At 38.8% G+C, this 15665-nt stretch overlaps 1 long non-coding RNA gene and 1 pseudogene across 1 annotated transcript; one reads left to right on the forward strand and one right to left on the reverse strand.

The window, feature by feature from the left end:
* Positions 1-617: 617 nt before the first annotated feature.
* Positions 618-7740, reverse strand: LOC128626200 (uncharacterized). Its single transcript, XR_008390133.1, has 3 exons — positions 7698-7740; positions 6939-7020; positions 618-723 (listed from the first exon to the last, which is right to left on the reverse strand). It is a non-coding gene; the product is annotated as an uncharacterized LOC128626200 (long non-coding RNA).
* Positions 7741-12086: 4346 nt separating this feature from the next.
* On the forward strand, positions 12087-12748 carry LOC119049853 (polyadenylate-binding protein 2-like; annotated as a pseudogene).
* Positions 12749-15665: the final 2917 nt, after the last annotated feature.

Here is a 15665-nt window from a genome sequence, read left to right on the forward strand (position 1 = left end):
TATATGTCAATTATACCCCAATAAAACTGTTAAAAAGAACCTACTCACATAAATATGCCCAACTGATTTTTGATAGAGTTGAGAGAGCAATTCAATGGAGTTTGAGAAATAGCTAGGGCTTGACAGATTCAGCCAGTAAAGACACAATGAACCTTTTTTAGATTCAGACAGTTTATTACTCATATGGAAAGTGAAAGGAAGAGTAGCCAAAGGTACCAGCAACCTGTGCTCCTTTGTCCAGCATAGTAAAAAGGATGACTCCAAAACAGAAAGTATCTCCCATCTTCTTGTGTTCTGAGTAGATCACAAGGAGTTATACAAAGACTCAGATAAATTACAGGTCAAGACTTTGCCTATGTGTCTTATCACCACATTGCCATAACAGAGCTGCTCCTCTACACATAAAAGCCTCAGATGTTGAGACTTGAACAGGTTTCCCTGAGCAAAGTTATTCTGCACATGTCCCTGTACTTCACTGCTAGAGAGAAAGCATATCCTGTGCGGCTTCAGATGGGGAAGTCCATGCCTGACTTTTCTAAACTCTGCCCAATGCATGCATTTTTCCTATTGCTTTCCATCTATATCCTTCCTTTGTTGTAATATACCTTACCTGTGAGTAAAGCCTGCTATTGAGTCTTGTGAGTCCATCCAATGAACCATGGAGCCTGGGTGATCGTGAGGCCACAGACACATGGGTTGGTTTGTTTTTTTCAATAAACTGTGCTGGAGAAATTGGATATCCATAAGCAAAAAATAATAATAAACTTAGATCTAAACCTCAGACCTTACACAATAATGATCTCAAATTGGATCATAGATTTAAATGTAAAATTATAAAACTTTCAGGAGAAAATATTCATGACCTAGAGTTAGGTGAAGAACTCTTAGACATGATACCAAAAGCACAATACATAAAAGAAAACAATCAATAAATTGAACTTCATCAAAATGAAAAATTTATGCTCTGTGAAAAACCCTGTTAAGAAGATAAAAAGACAAGCCACAGACTGGGAGAATGTTTTTGCAAATTATATACATAGGAAAGGATTTATATCCAGAGTACATAAAGAACTCCCAAAACTCAACTATAAGAAACCAACCACCCAATTTTCCCCCAGAAATAAACCCACACCTAAATGGAAAATTCATATTTGAGAGGAGGCAAGAATAAACAATGAGGTAAAGACAGTCTATTCAATAAATAATGTTGAGCAAATTGGACAGATACATGCAAAAAATGAAACTAGACCACCCTCTTACACCATACACAAGAATAAACTCCCCCCCCATTTCCTCCCCCCCCCTTAGTTCTCGTCCCTGTGTCCTTCCTATTTGTTCCTCCAAAATGGGAGGGAGGTGGGGAGCAAGGGGCAGAGGAGGCTGGGATGGGAAAAATAGACAAAAAACTGTACTTGAAAAATAACTAAATAAAATTTAAAAAAAACATTAAAAAAACAGTAAAGTATGATACTTAAAAAAAAAAGAATAAACTCAACATGAATTAAAGACTTAAATGTAAGCCTCAAAACTATAACACTCTTTGAGGTAAACATAGGCAGTAAAAATATCTGACATTTCTTGTAGCAATATTTTTTCTGACATACCTCCTCAGGCAAGGGGAAAAAAGAAAAAAAAAACAAATGGAACTACATCAAACTAAAAAGGTTTTGCACAGCAAAGGAAACCACCAACAAAATGAAAAGACCACCTCCTGAATGGGGGAACACATTTGTGAATGATACATCTGATAAGGGGTTAGTATCCGAACTTTATTTTAAAAAACTCATACAACTCAACACCTAAAACACAAACAATGCAATTTTAAAAAGTGGGCAGAGGACCTAGACATTTTTCCAAAGGGGACATACAGATGGCCAACAGACATATGAAAAGATGCTCAACATCACTAATCATCAGAGAAATGCAAATTAAAACCACAATGAGATATCACCTCATACCTGTTAGAATGGCCATCATTAATATATCAAGAAATAAAACGTTTTGGTGAGGATGTGGAGAAAAGAGAACCTTTGTGCAAAAAATAAACAAAATTTAAATAGACTCATAGACACAGAGAACAGATTGATGGTTGCCAGATGGGTGGGTGTAGAGGAGAATGGGTGAAGAGGTGAGGGGATTGAAAAGTACAAATTGGTAGTTACAGAATAGTCATGGGAATGTAAATTACAGTATAGGGAATACAGTTAATATCATAACTATGGATGGTGCCAGGTAGGTACTGGAAATATCAGGGGAACACTTTGTACAGTATATGATTGTCTAACCCCTATGCTGTATACCTGAATCTAATATAAAATAATATTGAATGTAAACTGTAATTGAAAAAAAATTAAAACAAACCCTAACCATCCAGTTTTTAAATGAGCTAAGACTTGAACAGCCATTTCACTGAAGATGATATCCAGATGGTAAATAAATGCATTAAAACTTGTGCAACGTCACTAACCATTAAGCAAATGCAAATTAGAATCATAATGAGATGCTACCACATACCTATTTGAAAGGTTAAAATAAAACACACTGAAAAAAAAACACATTGATAACACCAAATGCTGATGAGGATGCTAATAAACTAGATCTGCCATTCATTGTTGGCCAGAATGTAAAATGGTACAGCCATTCTGGAAGCCATTCTGGCAATTAAATATAGAGTTATCATATGACCCAGCAATCACACTCCTGGTGAAAAATCTGTAGTTAAGTTAATTGTATCATGCCAATTGATTTTCTGGTTTTGACAATGCACTATAGTTATTGAAGATGTCATCAAGGGGGGAGGCTGGGTGGTGGGTACATAGAACCTCTCTGTAGCATTTTTTTGCAATTTCTATGCACATATAATTATTTCAAAATAAAATGGTATAAATTGATATTCAATTCAAATACTGGAAAACTTTTAAGTATGTTTGGAACATCTTGGGTATGTAAATCCACATTTTGGCTGTAAATTTTTAAGAAATCTAAATACAGATCAAGTATTTAGGGTAAAAAATTATCATTCAAACTGAAATATTCTGTAAGTTTGAAACATACAAATGATTTCATAGACTTCATATAAAAGTATCTCTTTAATGATTTTTATAGTATTATATTTTGAAATGAGGCAGATCAGATATATTGGGTTAAACACATATATTATTAAAATTAATTTCATCTTTTCACTTTTTAAGTGTGGTTACTAGAAAATAAAAAATTAGTATGGTATTCACATTATGGTTCTATTGGACAGTGCTGCTCTAAGGTATCACAAAAGTAAAAACTTCAAAAAGTAGCTATCACCCTTAGGCTGGGGGGAAGAAAAGATGTTGTAATCCAAAACCTGGTGCAGAGAGGCTCCACGGAGCTAAAACTCAGACTTCTGAAAAGGGGGCACTTATCAGCTAGTGCTGGGATCTATGAGCTTGAACGAGCATCCCTGTGGTGATGGGATCCAGACTTCTGAGAAGAGGGTACAGACCATTGGTGTTGTCTCTGAGTGAAGCATGAGGAGGCTGGTTCTTTCAAGTGAGAGAAAAACTGCAAACCAGATTCAGCTAGTGCTATAGGAAGGCATTAGTGTTTCCAGTGTGAAGAAGCAAGGTTGGGGTGATACAGGAACCACAAGCATACAGGAAACCTACAGCAAGGAAGCACGTAGGAATAAGTCTTCCTCCTCCAGCTTTGCAGTCTCCCTCTACTGCTCCCTGTTGGCAGAACCTACCATAGAGCCAATAGACAAAGCAGAAAAGTGGTTTGTAGTGTGTTAATAACAGCCTCACAAAGCAGAGTATATAAAGAGGTAAGGGTTGGACCTGAGAATTTAATGACTGGCATATACAACTCTGACAAAGACACTTAACTTCCAACTATCTATACTATCCTTTCATCATGCTAAGTTGTGACTGAGAAGTGGCTCTGCAGACAAGAACTATAATTTCTCAGTTCCCTTTGCATGTAGGCAGGGACTTATGACAAGTTCTCGCCAATGGAATGTTGGTGGCAGGGGTGTGTGTGTCATTCAGGCCAATCTAAGAAGCTCACATACTATCTCCACTCTTTCTCTTTCCCATCAGTTGGCTGGTTGTCAGCATCCAGGATGACATTGGATGCCATATGTTAAAAATGACATAGCTAGTGTTACTTTTTTAAAAAATTTATCTTTAGAGGGCAAGGAAAGGAGAGAGGGAGAGAAATATCAATGTATGGTTGCCTCTTGTGCGTCCCCTGCTGGGAACTGGCCTGCAACCCAGGCATGTGCCCTGACTGGGAATTGAACCATGATCCTCTGGTTCGTAGGCCTATGAATAATCCACCAAGCCACACCAGCCAGGGCGCCAGTGTTACCTTAATGGATATATGATTCTGTAGACACTATGTCCTGGCCCCTATGTGGAAAGGGGCATAGTATCCATAGTTATCATAATATTACCAAGGATATTGTTAAATCCACCAACAGGGAGCTCACAAATGGTTATCAAAACTCTACTCCCACATATATGTCACATTTTACATAAGAAGATATATTCTTTTATATATATATACATATACATATATAAAATTGATTGTGTTATTACCATTGTCCCATTTTTTCTCTTTATTCCCTTCCACACTACACCCCCCTTTCACCAGCATTCACCCCCCCCCACCCTTAGTTCATGTACATGGATCACACATATAAGTTCTTTGGCTTCTCCATTTTCCATACTATCCTTAACCTCCCGCTGTCTATTTTGTGCCTACCATTTATGCTTCTTATTCCCTGTGCCTTTTCCCCCATTCACCCCTTTCTCCTCCCTGCTGATAACCTTCCATGTGACCTTCATTTCTGTGATTCTGTTCCTGTTCTAGTTGTTTGCTTAGTGTGTTTTTGTTTTTGTTTTTTAGGTTCAGTTGTTGATTATTGTGAGTTGGTTTTCATTTTACTGTCCATAGTTTTGATTATCTTTTTTTTCTTAGATAAGTCCCTTTAACATTTCATATAATAAGGGCTTGGTGATGATGAATTCCTTTACTTTTTAACTTTACTTTTTCTGGGAAGCACTTTGTCTGCCCCTTCATTGTAAATGGTAGCTTTGCTGGATAGAGTAATCTTGGATGTAGTTTCTTGCCTTTCATGACTTGGAATACTTCTTTCCAGCCCCTTCTGGCCTGTAAGGTCTATTTTGAGAAATCAGCTGATAGTCTTATGGGAGCTCCTTGGAGATAACTATCTCCTTTTCTCTTGTTGCTTTTAAAATTTTCTCTTTCTCTTTAATCTTGGGTAATGTAATTATGATGTGCCTTGGTGTGTGCTTCCTTAGGTCCAACTTCTCTGGGTCTCTCTGAGCTTCTGGACTACTGGAAGTCTGTTTCCTTTGCCAGATTGGGGAAGTTCTCCTTCCTTATTTGTTCAAATAAGTTTTCAATTTCTTGCTCTTCCTCTTCTCCTTTGGGTACCCATATGATTCAGATGTTGGAACATTTAAATTCGTCCCAGAGGTTCCTAAGTCTCTCCTCATTTTTTTTAAAGATTTTATTTATTTATCTTTAGAGGGGAAGGGGAGAAGGAGAGAGGGAGAGAAACATCAATGTATGGTTGCCTTTCATGCATCCCCTGCTGGGAACTGGCCTGCAGGGAACCAGCCTGCAACCCTGGTATGTGCCCTGACTGGGAATCGAACCGCAATTGTCTGGTTCGCAGGCCCGCGCTCAATCCACTGAGCTACACCAGCCAGGGTCTCTCCTCATTTTTTTTTTTTGAATTTTTGTTTCTTCATTCTGTTCTGGTTGAATGTTTATTTCTTCCTCCTGCTCCAAATCATTGATTTGAGTCCTGCTTAGAAGAAATATTCTTCTTACCAGAAATATTCTTACCAGTCCTGGTTAACAAGAAATATTCTTGTTAACCTTTTGAACTTACACACTATTTAGCTGAGAAAAGTTGATACCACTAAGAGTGTTGGAGAATTAATTCATTCTAAAGTGAAGAGTACCTAAGTACTCACTGATAATGCTTTTCACATAATATTGTTATAATAGCACACTATTAAAGTTGCTAAGAGAATTTGTGTGATTTTATGTGAAATATACATTCACTGGGGTGGAAAAGATGAGGATGAATTATAGTGCCTTTCTCTTCACCAGAACAAGTTTTTAAAAAATGATTAATATGCCAAATTATTAACAAGATATCATCTTCAGACTCTGATTAAAGTCATATATTGATAAACAAATTTGAACTTCCACCAACTCCTTCATTCAACTGAGAGTATTTTTCTGGGTTAGGCAAAAGAACAGTTTCTTTAAAATCTTCCCTTTGTTGTAAGAGGAAGGATGTAACCTCCACAACAAAGTCATAAAATTTATTAAAAATTTTTTTTGATTGCTTTGAAGTTTAACATTTTTTACCATCTAATTTTAACATATGAAGAAACTGGCCAAATATGTTTTTAGAAAGGTAAGCAGTAACCTCTCATGAAGATGTTGAATGTTGGCTAAAGATACCAAAGAAAATGGAAGGAAGAGCTGGACTATTATCTTAGTGGAGCAGCAGGAAGGTCTTCAGGAACTTCACAAGTCTACTTCCTAAGGGAAGATATAATTTGAGATGGGGAAACATATCTTAGAGAGCAATCTGGATGGTTCTTTATCTTTCTGTTCTTCTTGGTCAAGTTTCTCTAGTAGCTGAGATGGGAGGTGACTGACAAAGAGACCAGGAAAAGGGTTGAAATGATTTCGATGACCAAGTACAAGCATTGGAGGGCTGCAACACCGTCACTAGGCTTTCCCTCCCTGACCCTCACACCAAATGAAATGCCCTCTTATACAAACATGAATTACTTTTCTCCTCACTGATCCCACCAGACTGCAGATCTTTGCCATGCTCACTTTCCTTTCAGTTGTTTACTTTCTCCTGAGGCACTACTACAGGAATATTTACTATTTTAAAGGGACATTACCTTCCTTTTCAGTGTTATAAACTCCAAGTTCTCTCTTCCAAGTCAGGCTCAAAAGGAATGAGTGACATCTAGTTCATGTATACTAGAAGTAAAATGTATAAGGTTATATAAAAGCACATACAACAAATTTATTTTTATTACAGTTTTGTATCATTAGAGGTGAAAAGGATTATACACAGTACCTACTGGTAGTTTAAAGGGCTATCAACTCAATCAGAGATTAGTTTAGCAGCCAACCTCCAAAATATTGCCCTCAATATAACTTCTATTATCCCTGAAATTTTATCAATAGTACAAGGCAATTTTAAATGGCCTTCTAGGACATACAAATTGGTTTCCAAGTTCTTGAAGCAAAGCAGTGAAATGGTTTACATTTAGCTTTGGCAGAATCCCTGCTCAATAATTAGGGAGTGAAAATAATTGGGGAGTGATTTAAGTCCTTTGAGCTTTGGTTTCTTCATTTGTTAAAAAAAAATTCTTTCTCTTTTCTGTATCCAACACCCATTTCTTAGAGTCCTTGAACAAGCTGATATATATTATCTAATAAGATGCAAACTGACAAGGCCAAAAATGGTCTGTCTTTCAGTGGCATCTATATTTTATTAATAGTATCTCAGAAACTTACTCATATATCTGACGGATATTTTTAAGCTTTCTCCTAATCCTCCTACTAGTTCTGTGTGGTACTCTGATCATACAATATATCTATCTCTATTTAACTTGACAAGAAATGGCCTGAAAGAGATTTACATGACCTACCCACCATCATGGGGCAAATTAGTGGTAGAATCAGGATTAGAAATCATATCTCCTCACTTCTGGTTCAGTACACTTTCTTAGAGGAAAACATTTCTAACCTCTGCTCCCGGACTCTCCATGGTTTGTTTCTGACCACCCATCTGTATAGAAAAAGAGAGGTGAATACCAGGATTTACCCTGAGCATAAAACCACAAGCCTCACCTCTAGTTTATTACATGTGTTGTGTGTCTTGGATCATATCCAAGCCTTCTTCCTCCACTCTGAAAGCCCTTGCCATCTAAAGTCTACCAAACCTTCATAGTCTGACCAGAGACCTTCTCCAGGCAGCCTTTCCTGACCAAAGGCACACAATAGTCATTACTTCCTTACATTAAATTCCATGAGCACCTGAGAACCCAGAACCATCAAGTAACTGGACTTTTTAAAATGTATGTAGTGGTGGTGGGATTCTGTTTACCAGATTTTAGGGGGAAAAGAGAAAAATGGCAACATAAAAATTATTAGAGGTTTAATCAAACTGTCAGATTTTAGATTGTGACCAGGATCTATTCAAATTCATTTCAATTTCTTCCACTTTGCCTCTCCCCTTAGAAGTATGAAAAGTGTTTACTGATAATAATCAAGTAGGCCTCTGGGCTCTGCAAGGTTCTCATGGAAAAGAGAATCAGTGGTCGCTAGACTGTCCTCTTTTATGAAGGAAAGTGGGTTCAGATATTTCTCCTTAGCCCCATGTTAACCAAGAAATTATGCTCTAGGAGCTTTCATTCCCCTAGTATCCAAAAGGGTTGTATTATTCCCTGGGTGCAATATCTATGTCTACTTCCACATTTCAAGTAGCATGTCCTGCTCCTCTTGAGTGCAAGAAGAAGGACACTTAATGGATACCTGGGACATTTTCCATCACAACAACACTATCCAAAGATGTCCTGGGCATGTCTGATAACTGTATTATGTTATCCATTTGACAAGTGAAATTATAGCAAAGGAGATCAAAGCTCTGAGATGCTGGGGAAGAAATTTGCACTAGAATTTCAGAACTAAAAAGGTAAGTGACCGAATCAGAATGGATAGTACTGGGGAGTTCTGAAGCCCTCATTCTAGGAAAAAGAATGAAATGGGGTTCTCTTTCATTTTGAGGGATTCTCAAGTGACTTACTGATAACAACACTCACTTCAAAGTGATAAGCTATCCCAGTTGAGCTTAAAACTGATGGTTGTGGACTTCTGACCAAGATGGAGGCATAAGTGGGAACGCTGTGCCTCCTCGCAGAACCAAGTTTAAAGACAACAAAGTTTTAGTAACAAAAATGCAACCAAAACACAGAAAATTGAACTATATAAAAGTCTGACAGCAACAAACCATTCAGCCAGACCAGTAAGAGGGGCAGGGTCAGTGGCTGGCACAGCAGGATTGGGAAGGAAAAGGTGGCCAGACCGACCCAGGAACGCAGGCGGCAGTTGGCAGATCCCAGGCATAGGGTGGCAATAGGTGGACCCAGTGAGGGTGCAAGGCAGCTGGCGGACCAGGGTCACACATTCATGCACAGATAAACCAAGCAAAGGACCGAGCAGTGAGACAGACCACTCAGGCTAGGGCCCCAGTGATGGGAATTAGAGCCTGAAAACACCAATTGGAAAGACTTTCAGGGTCGAGGTGCCGGGAGAAGCTCCCAGGCTCACTGAGAGTTTGCTGGAGAGACTCACAGGATTCTAGATGGTGCACAGGCTCACACACCTGGGAGCCAGCACCAGGGGAGCCGAGTTTGTTTGCAGGAAGCAGCAGAGGGAATCAAAATCCAAGAGAGAGAGAGAGCAGAAAAAAATGCGATTGCCACTCTCTGACCCTGCCCCCACATACAGTGTCACAACCCAGTGACTGGGTTGCCCCACCCTGGTGAACACCTAAGGCTCCACCCCTCACTACTTAACAGGTACAACCAGACCAAAACATTATGGCTCAAGAAGGACAGGTCAAAGTCCCAGAGCCAATACTTGTAAGCGACCAAGAGATAGCCAACCTATCAGATGCACAGTTCAAAACACTGGTGATCAGGATGCTCACAGAACTGGTTGATTTTAGTCACAAATTACATGAAAAAATGAAGGCTAAACTAAGTGAAATGAAGGGAAATGCACAGGAAACCAATAGTGATGGAAAGGAAACTGGGACTCAAATCAAGGGAGTGGACCAGAAGGAAGAAAAAAATGACCAAACAGAAAAGAATAAAGAAACAAGAATTCAAAGAAATGAGGAGAGGCTTAGGAACCTCCAAGGACATCTTTAAATGTTCCAACATCCAAATTATAGGGATACCAGAAGGGGAAGAGGAACAGCAACAAGTGGAAAAGTTATTTGAACAAATAATAAAGGAGAACTTACCCAATCTGGCAAAGGCAATAGAGTTCCAGGAAATCCAGGAAGCTCAGAGAGTCCCAAAGAAGGTGGACCCAAAAAGGAACACACCAAGGCACATCATAATTACATTAGCCAAGATTAAAATGAAGGAGAGAATCCTAGAAGCAGCAAGAGATAAGGAGACAGTCACCTACAAAGGAGTTCCCATCAGACTGTCAGCTGATTTCTCAAAGGAGACCTTCCAGGCAAGAAGGAGCTGGAAAGAAGTATTCCAAGTCATGAAATCCAAAGACTACATCCAAGATTGCTCTATCCAGCAAAGCTTTCATTTAGAATGGAAGGACATAAAGCGCTTCTCAGATAAGATCAAATTCAAGGAGTTCATCATCACCAAGCTCTTATTATATGAAATGTTAAAGGGATTTATCTAAGAAAAAGAAGATAAAAAAGATGAACCATGAAAGGACAGCAAACTCACAATTATTAACCACACCTAAACCAAAAGCAAACTAAGTGGACAGCTAGATCAGGAGCAGAACCATAGAAATGGAGATCACATGGAGTGTTAGCAACAGGGGAGTGGGAGAAGGAGAAGGGGGGAGAAGGTACAGAGAATAAGTAGCATAGATGGTAGGTAGAAAATAGATAGGGGGAGGGCAAGAATAGTATGGGAAATATAGAATCTAAAGAACTTGTGACACATGGACACAAACTAAAGGGGGGAATGGTGGGGGAGGGGTGTGCAGGGTGGAGGGGAATGAAGGGGGGAAATGGGACAACTGTAATGGCATAATCAATAAAATATATTTAAAAAAACCTGATGGTTGTAAGCACCAGAATGATATACTTATTAGTTATATGACTGGAGATCTACAGGGATATCTACCATTTGAAGGTAAAACTCTTATGGGTTCCCCAGCAAAGTGAGGTAGCACATCCTGCTTAACTACAGTGAACCATTTCTTCTAAAGTCATATATACTGAGAGATACTTCTGATACCTATGTCAGTCTGAAGATTTCCATAATAGTTTAGCTCAACAAGTGGTCCTCAAATATCTATTTTCCAGGCACTATGCTAGTTTCTACAGATGCATAGATAATAATAATTACTTATAATAGTCAAGCATTACCAAGAGGTGTTTTGTTTTGTTTTTTTTTTGCTATTTGAGACTCTGTGCTAGGAGCTTTAAATATATTATTTTACTTCATTCTTTCTATTACCCTGAGATATTCTTAGCCCCACTTTAGACATGAGGAAAAGGATCAATAGAAAGGTTAAATAATCTGCCTAAGTTTACACAACTAGTACATAGCAGAGGTGGGACTTGATCCCAGGTATGCCTCATTCCAAACTTCATGACCTCAATGCCATACTTCAGAGACCATTAAGCTTAAAGACTCTCATGGTGAAGTTGCAGACACATAGAGAGAGAGATCACTTTCAAACTATCATGCTAAATGCTAAGATAGAGGTGTGCCTAGGGTCCTGTGGGAATGCAGAGAAAAGGCCCTTGAGAAAAGTAGCATATTGATTTCTCATAGCACAGACCCTGGAGCCTGGGTTTGAACTCCAGTTTTGCCACTTACCAATTATGTGAACTTGGACAAATTAAATAAGCTTGGACAAATTTATTGTCTCAGTTTCCTCATCTGAAAAGAGAGATAATAATAGAGCCTAATCTTAGAATATTTCCTGGTACATAATAAGCACTATACATGTGTTAAATAAAGTATGTAAGCTTAATTCTGAATGAGGTTACAATCAAACCTCGGTTCTCAAAGATTCTTTCATCTTGCACAATGTGGTTCTCCACCACATTGTTCATGGAAAACATACCTCAGTTGATGAACAAAACTTTGGTTCTTGATGGACAACCCTTTCATGCTGATGAGTCTCTCAGGTGACAAACAAAGGAGATTAAGCTTTTGAACAAATTGTTTCTCAGACAGCCTTCCAGAAGGAATTAAATTAGAGAACCTAGGTTCCACTGTTGTCAGTGAGACTGGCAGTTGGGGCTCCAGTCTGGGGTGATGGGCAGACTGGAGTCTCCTATAATCTTTGTTCCCCCATCCAGTGGGCAGGCTGGGGAAGAGGTCTTGAGGGGTGCAAGAAACTACAGAATGGCCTGGAGTCTGAGGAACTAGAGCCCCAGCCATCCTGAGCCCAAAGAAGAGCCACCCAAGCCTTTCATCCCCTGGCTCTGGGCCCTAGGCCTTGCTCAGGAGCCCTCAGCAGCCAGGAAGAGAAGGAGTTGGATTGGTTAAGAGTGACCTGGGGGATGGTGCCATTGAAGATCTGAGGACTAGGAGCTGGAAGTGATCAAAGCTTGTGTCAGGAAGATAGAGCAAGAAGCTAAGAAGCTAAAGGAGCTAGAGAATGAGGCGGAGAAGTATGAATATGAGACCAGCTCCATACAGTGCTAGCCCAGTGATCATTATCTATTGAGGAGAAGATGGAGGCTGATGTCCATTCCATCTTTGTTGGCAATGTGGACTATGGTGGAACAGCAGAGGAGCTGGAAGCACAATTTCATGGATGTGGTTCAGTTAACCATGTTACCATACTCTGTGACAAATTTAGTGGCCATCCCAAAAGGTTTGCATATATAGTTCTCAAAGAGTCAGTAAGGACTTCCCTGTCGTTAGATGAGTCCCTGTTTAGAAAAAGACAAATCAAGGTGATCCCAAAATGAGTCAAGAGACCAAGCATCAGACAACAGACTGGGGGTTTCCTACGAGCCTTGTATCATGCCTAGATCACCAACTATAATAGTCCTTGCTCTAGAGTCCACATTAGTTTTAACTGCAGGCCCTGGGGTTGCATCTACAGGAGCTGGGCTAAAGAGACTTCATCAACTTCATGGTATCCCTGTTACCGAAAACAAAAAAAGTATGTATAAGAGGCGAAGAGGAAAAAAAGAAAAATGAAGATTTTTTTTCAAAAGCAGAAGGTGAATTTGATGGAAAAAATATATTTAAAAAAATAACACATACTATGGAAGCAGGGAGAATCCCATAAGTAACTGCTGAGGAGCAACCTGCTTTGGGGAGTAGGGGAAGGTCCAGTGGCTGCTCATTCACTCTGGGGATTCACATGGACACATCTCAAGTGTGCAACCTACTCCCCTTTCCTTGTCCAACTTCACCCCCTTAGGGCTGCTCAAGGGTAGGTGGGCATGGATGGTAGGAGGGTTTTTTTTTTTTTACCCAAGAATATCACCATGTCCTGTTTATCTTCCCTCTAACTTCTCCCTAACATTCTCAGTCCCCTCTTGCCTGTTCCTGTCCTGTTTTCTAACTCTCTGTCTCTCCAGATTGCCTGGTGATCTATTTTGTTTCCTTTTGTGTGTATATATATATATTTTTACACACAAAAAACACAGGTTTCTGTAGAAAGATCTCTGTTCCACTCCCAGCTCCAGTATAAATTTCCCTCCCCCCCTCCAGGGAGATGCATTACCTCTATTTAGGGGATTTTGAGGGTGATCTTTGGTTTTTAATTTGTTTTTTTTCCTTTGCCTTTTCCCCCTTTGATTTGGAGGGAATGGGACGACGAGGGCACAGGGAGGTAGATTTTGTTTATTTTTTAAGCTATTTCCAGGGGGTGGAAGTTTTTCTTTAAATATGTCATTAATAAACTTTTTGAAAATTAAAATATACATAAGGGATGTTAGAAATAAACTTTCATTGGTGAAATAAATGGTGTTCTAGATTTATGGATCAGCACTTCTATTTGCCTTTGCATTAATGAGGCTTAAGAAACTGGGAATCTCAGAGCGGCATTTGGGTCTAGAAGTACAGTGAGTCTTGACACTTAACAGATGATTCTGTTGCCTGATCTGATCATAAGTTTGGCTAAAATGCTACTACTGGAGAACTGCTAAATGTGTTTCAAGTGAAACTTCCTGCATGGGGCTTAATTGATCTTATGAGGACAGGTTACAAGACTATGTAAAACTGCTATTAAGTGTATGCTTGGCAGAATTGGGCTGAAGTCCTGTTTTCATTGGAACATACCACCTGGTAGGGAGATTGCAGGGTATGTGCTATTAAGTGTATGCTTGGCAGAAATGGGCTGAAGTCCTGTTTTCATTGGAACATACCACCTGGTAGGGAGATTGCAGGGTATGAAAACCAAAACCTGCAGTTATCTCTAGTCATTGGAAGCTACTAATAGTCATTGAAAAAATACCAGATGATATAAGAGGCTAAAGTGGCTTAGCTCAGTTTGCAATAGGATTAAAGGAGGCCAAATATGGAGGCAGGGAGACAGGACTTGAGGCTGCTGCTGCAAATGGTCTGATCAATACATGATGAAGACCTGAACTATGGCAGTGACAGTGAGAAAGACAAAAAGAGAATGGAGTCAAGAAGTATTTAAGTGGTAAAATCAACAACTTTTGGTGAACAATTGGATGGTAAGGTCCCAAAGCAGTTTGTTATAACTTCCAGGTTTCTTGTTTGAGTGACTAAGTAGACATTGATGACACTCACTGACAAAGGGAACAGTATAATAACCAGAGGAAGAGAAAGTGTGGATTGGGGGGGGCAAGGGAAAGTATATTTGGATATGCTGAGCTTAACATCTACATGGGGATGTCCAGCAAGCATTTGGATAATACAAACCTGTAGCTCAAGGGGAAGTCAGGACTGGAAACATAAATAGGAAATCATCAGTACACATGGGCTAGAGAATACTTTAATAAAGAATGAATCCTTAGCTACCATAATATAAAGTCAGTAGATGATGTTTAAAAAGTGTTTGTCAAAACATATTAGAACATAGAGAACAGGATGGTGGTTTCTCAAAAAAGCAACATAGAATTACCATACGATCCAGAAATTCCATTTTTAGGAATATACCTAAAAGAAGTGAATGCAGGGTTCATAGCAGCATGTTAATAATAACCAAAAGGTGGAAAAACTTCAAATGTTTATCAATGAATGAATGATAAATAAAATATAGTATGTATATATATTCTATTATATATCCATGTAATATTACTCAGCCTCAAAAAGGAATCAAATTCTCATATATGTCATAATATATACAACACTTGAAGACATTGTGCTAAGTGAAATAAAGCAAACATCAAAGAACAAATATTATATTATTCCATTTATATTACTTACCTACAATAGTCAAATTCATAGCAACTGGAACAGTCCCCAGGGCTGGAAGGGAAAGGAATGGAAAGTTATTGATTAATAATAGGTATAGAATTTCAGTTTGAGATAATGAAAAAATTCAGGGAATGTATAGTGACATAATTGTATAGTGGTGATATGTGAATGTGCTTAATGTCACTGAACAGTACACTTAAAAATGGTTAAAATGGTAAATTTGTGCTATGTATATTGCCACAATAATAAAATAAATAGCAGAATTATCATATTCTCTTAAATGACTGAGGTAAATACCATACAGAACACTTCAAAGAGTGTTTAATTCTGGGAAGCAGGAAAGAAGTGGGCATAGGGACTTCTGCTTATCGTTAGATCCTTTGGTAGTCTTTTAAAAAAATTGTATAAATGCATAACATTGATAGAAATAAAAACACATTAAACTAAAAAAAAACGTGGATGAGATCACTCGGGTAGAGTTTGAGG

This window comes from Artibeus jamaicensis, unplaced genomic scaffold (assembly GCF_021234435.1).
Source record: "Artibeus jamaicensis isolate MK-2021 breed Jamaican fruit bat unplaced genomic scaffold, CSHL_Jam_final scaffold_378, whole genome shotgun sequence".
NCBI classification, from domain to species: domain Eukaryota; kingdom Metazoa; phylum Chordata; class Mammalia; order Chiroptera; family Phyllostomidae; genus Artibeus; species Artibeus jamaicensis.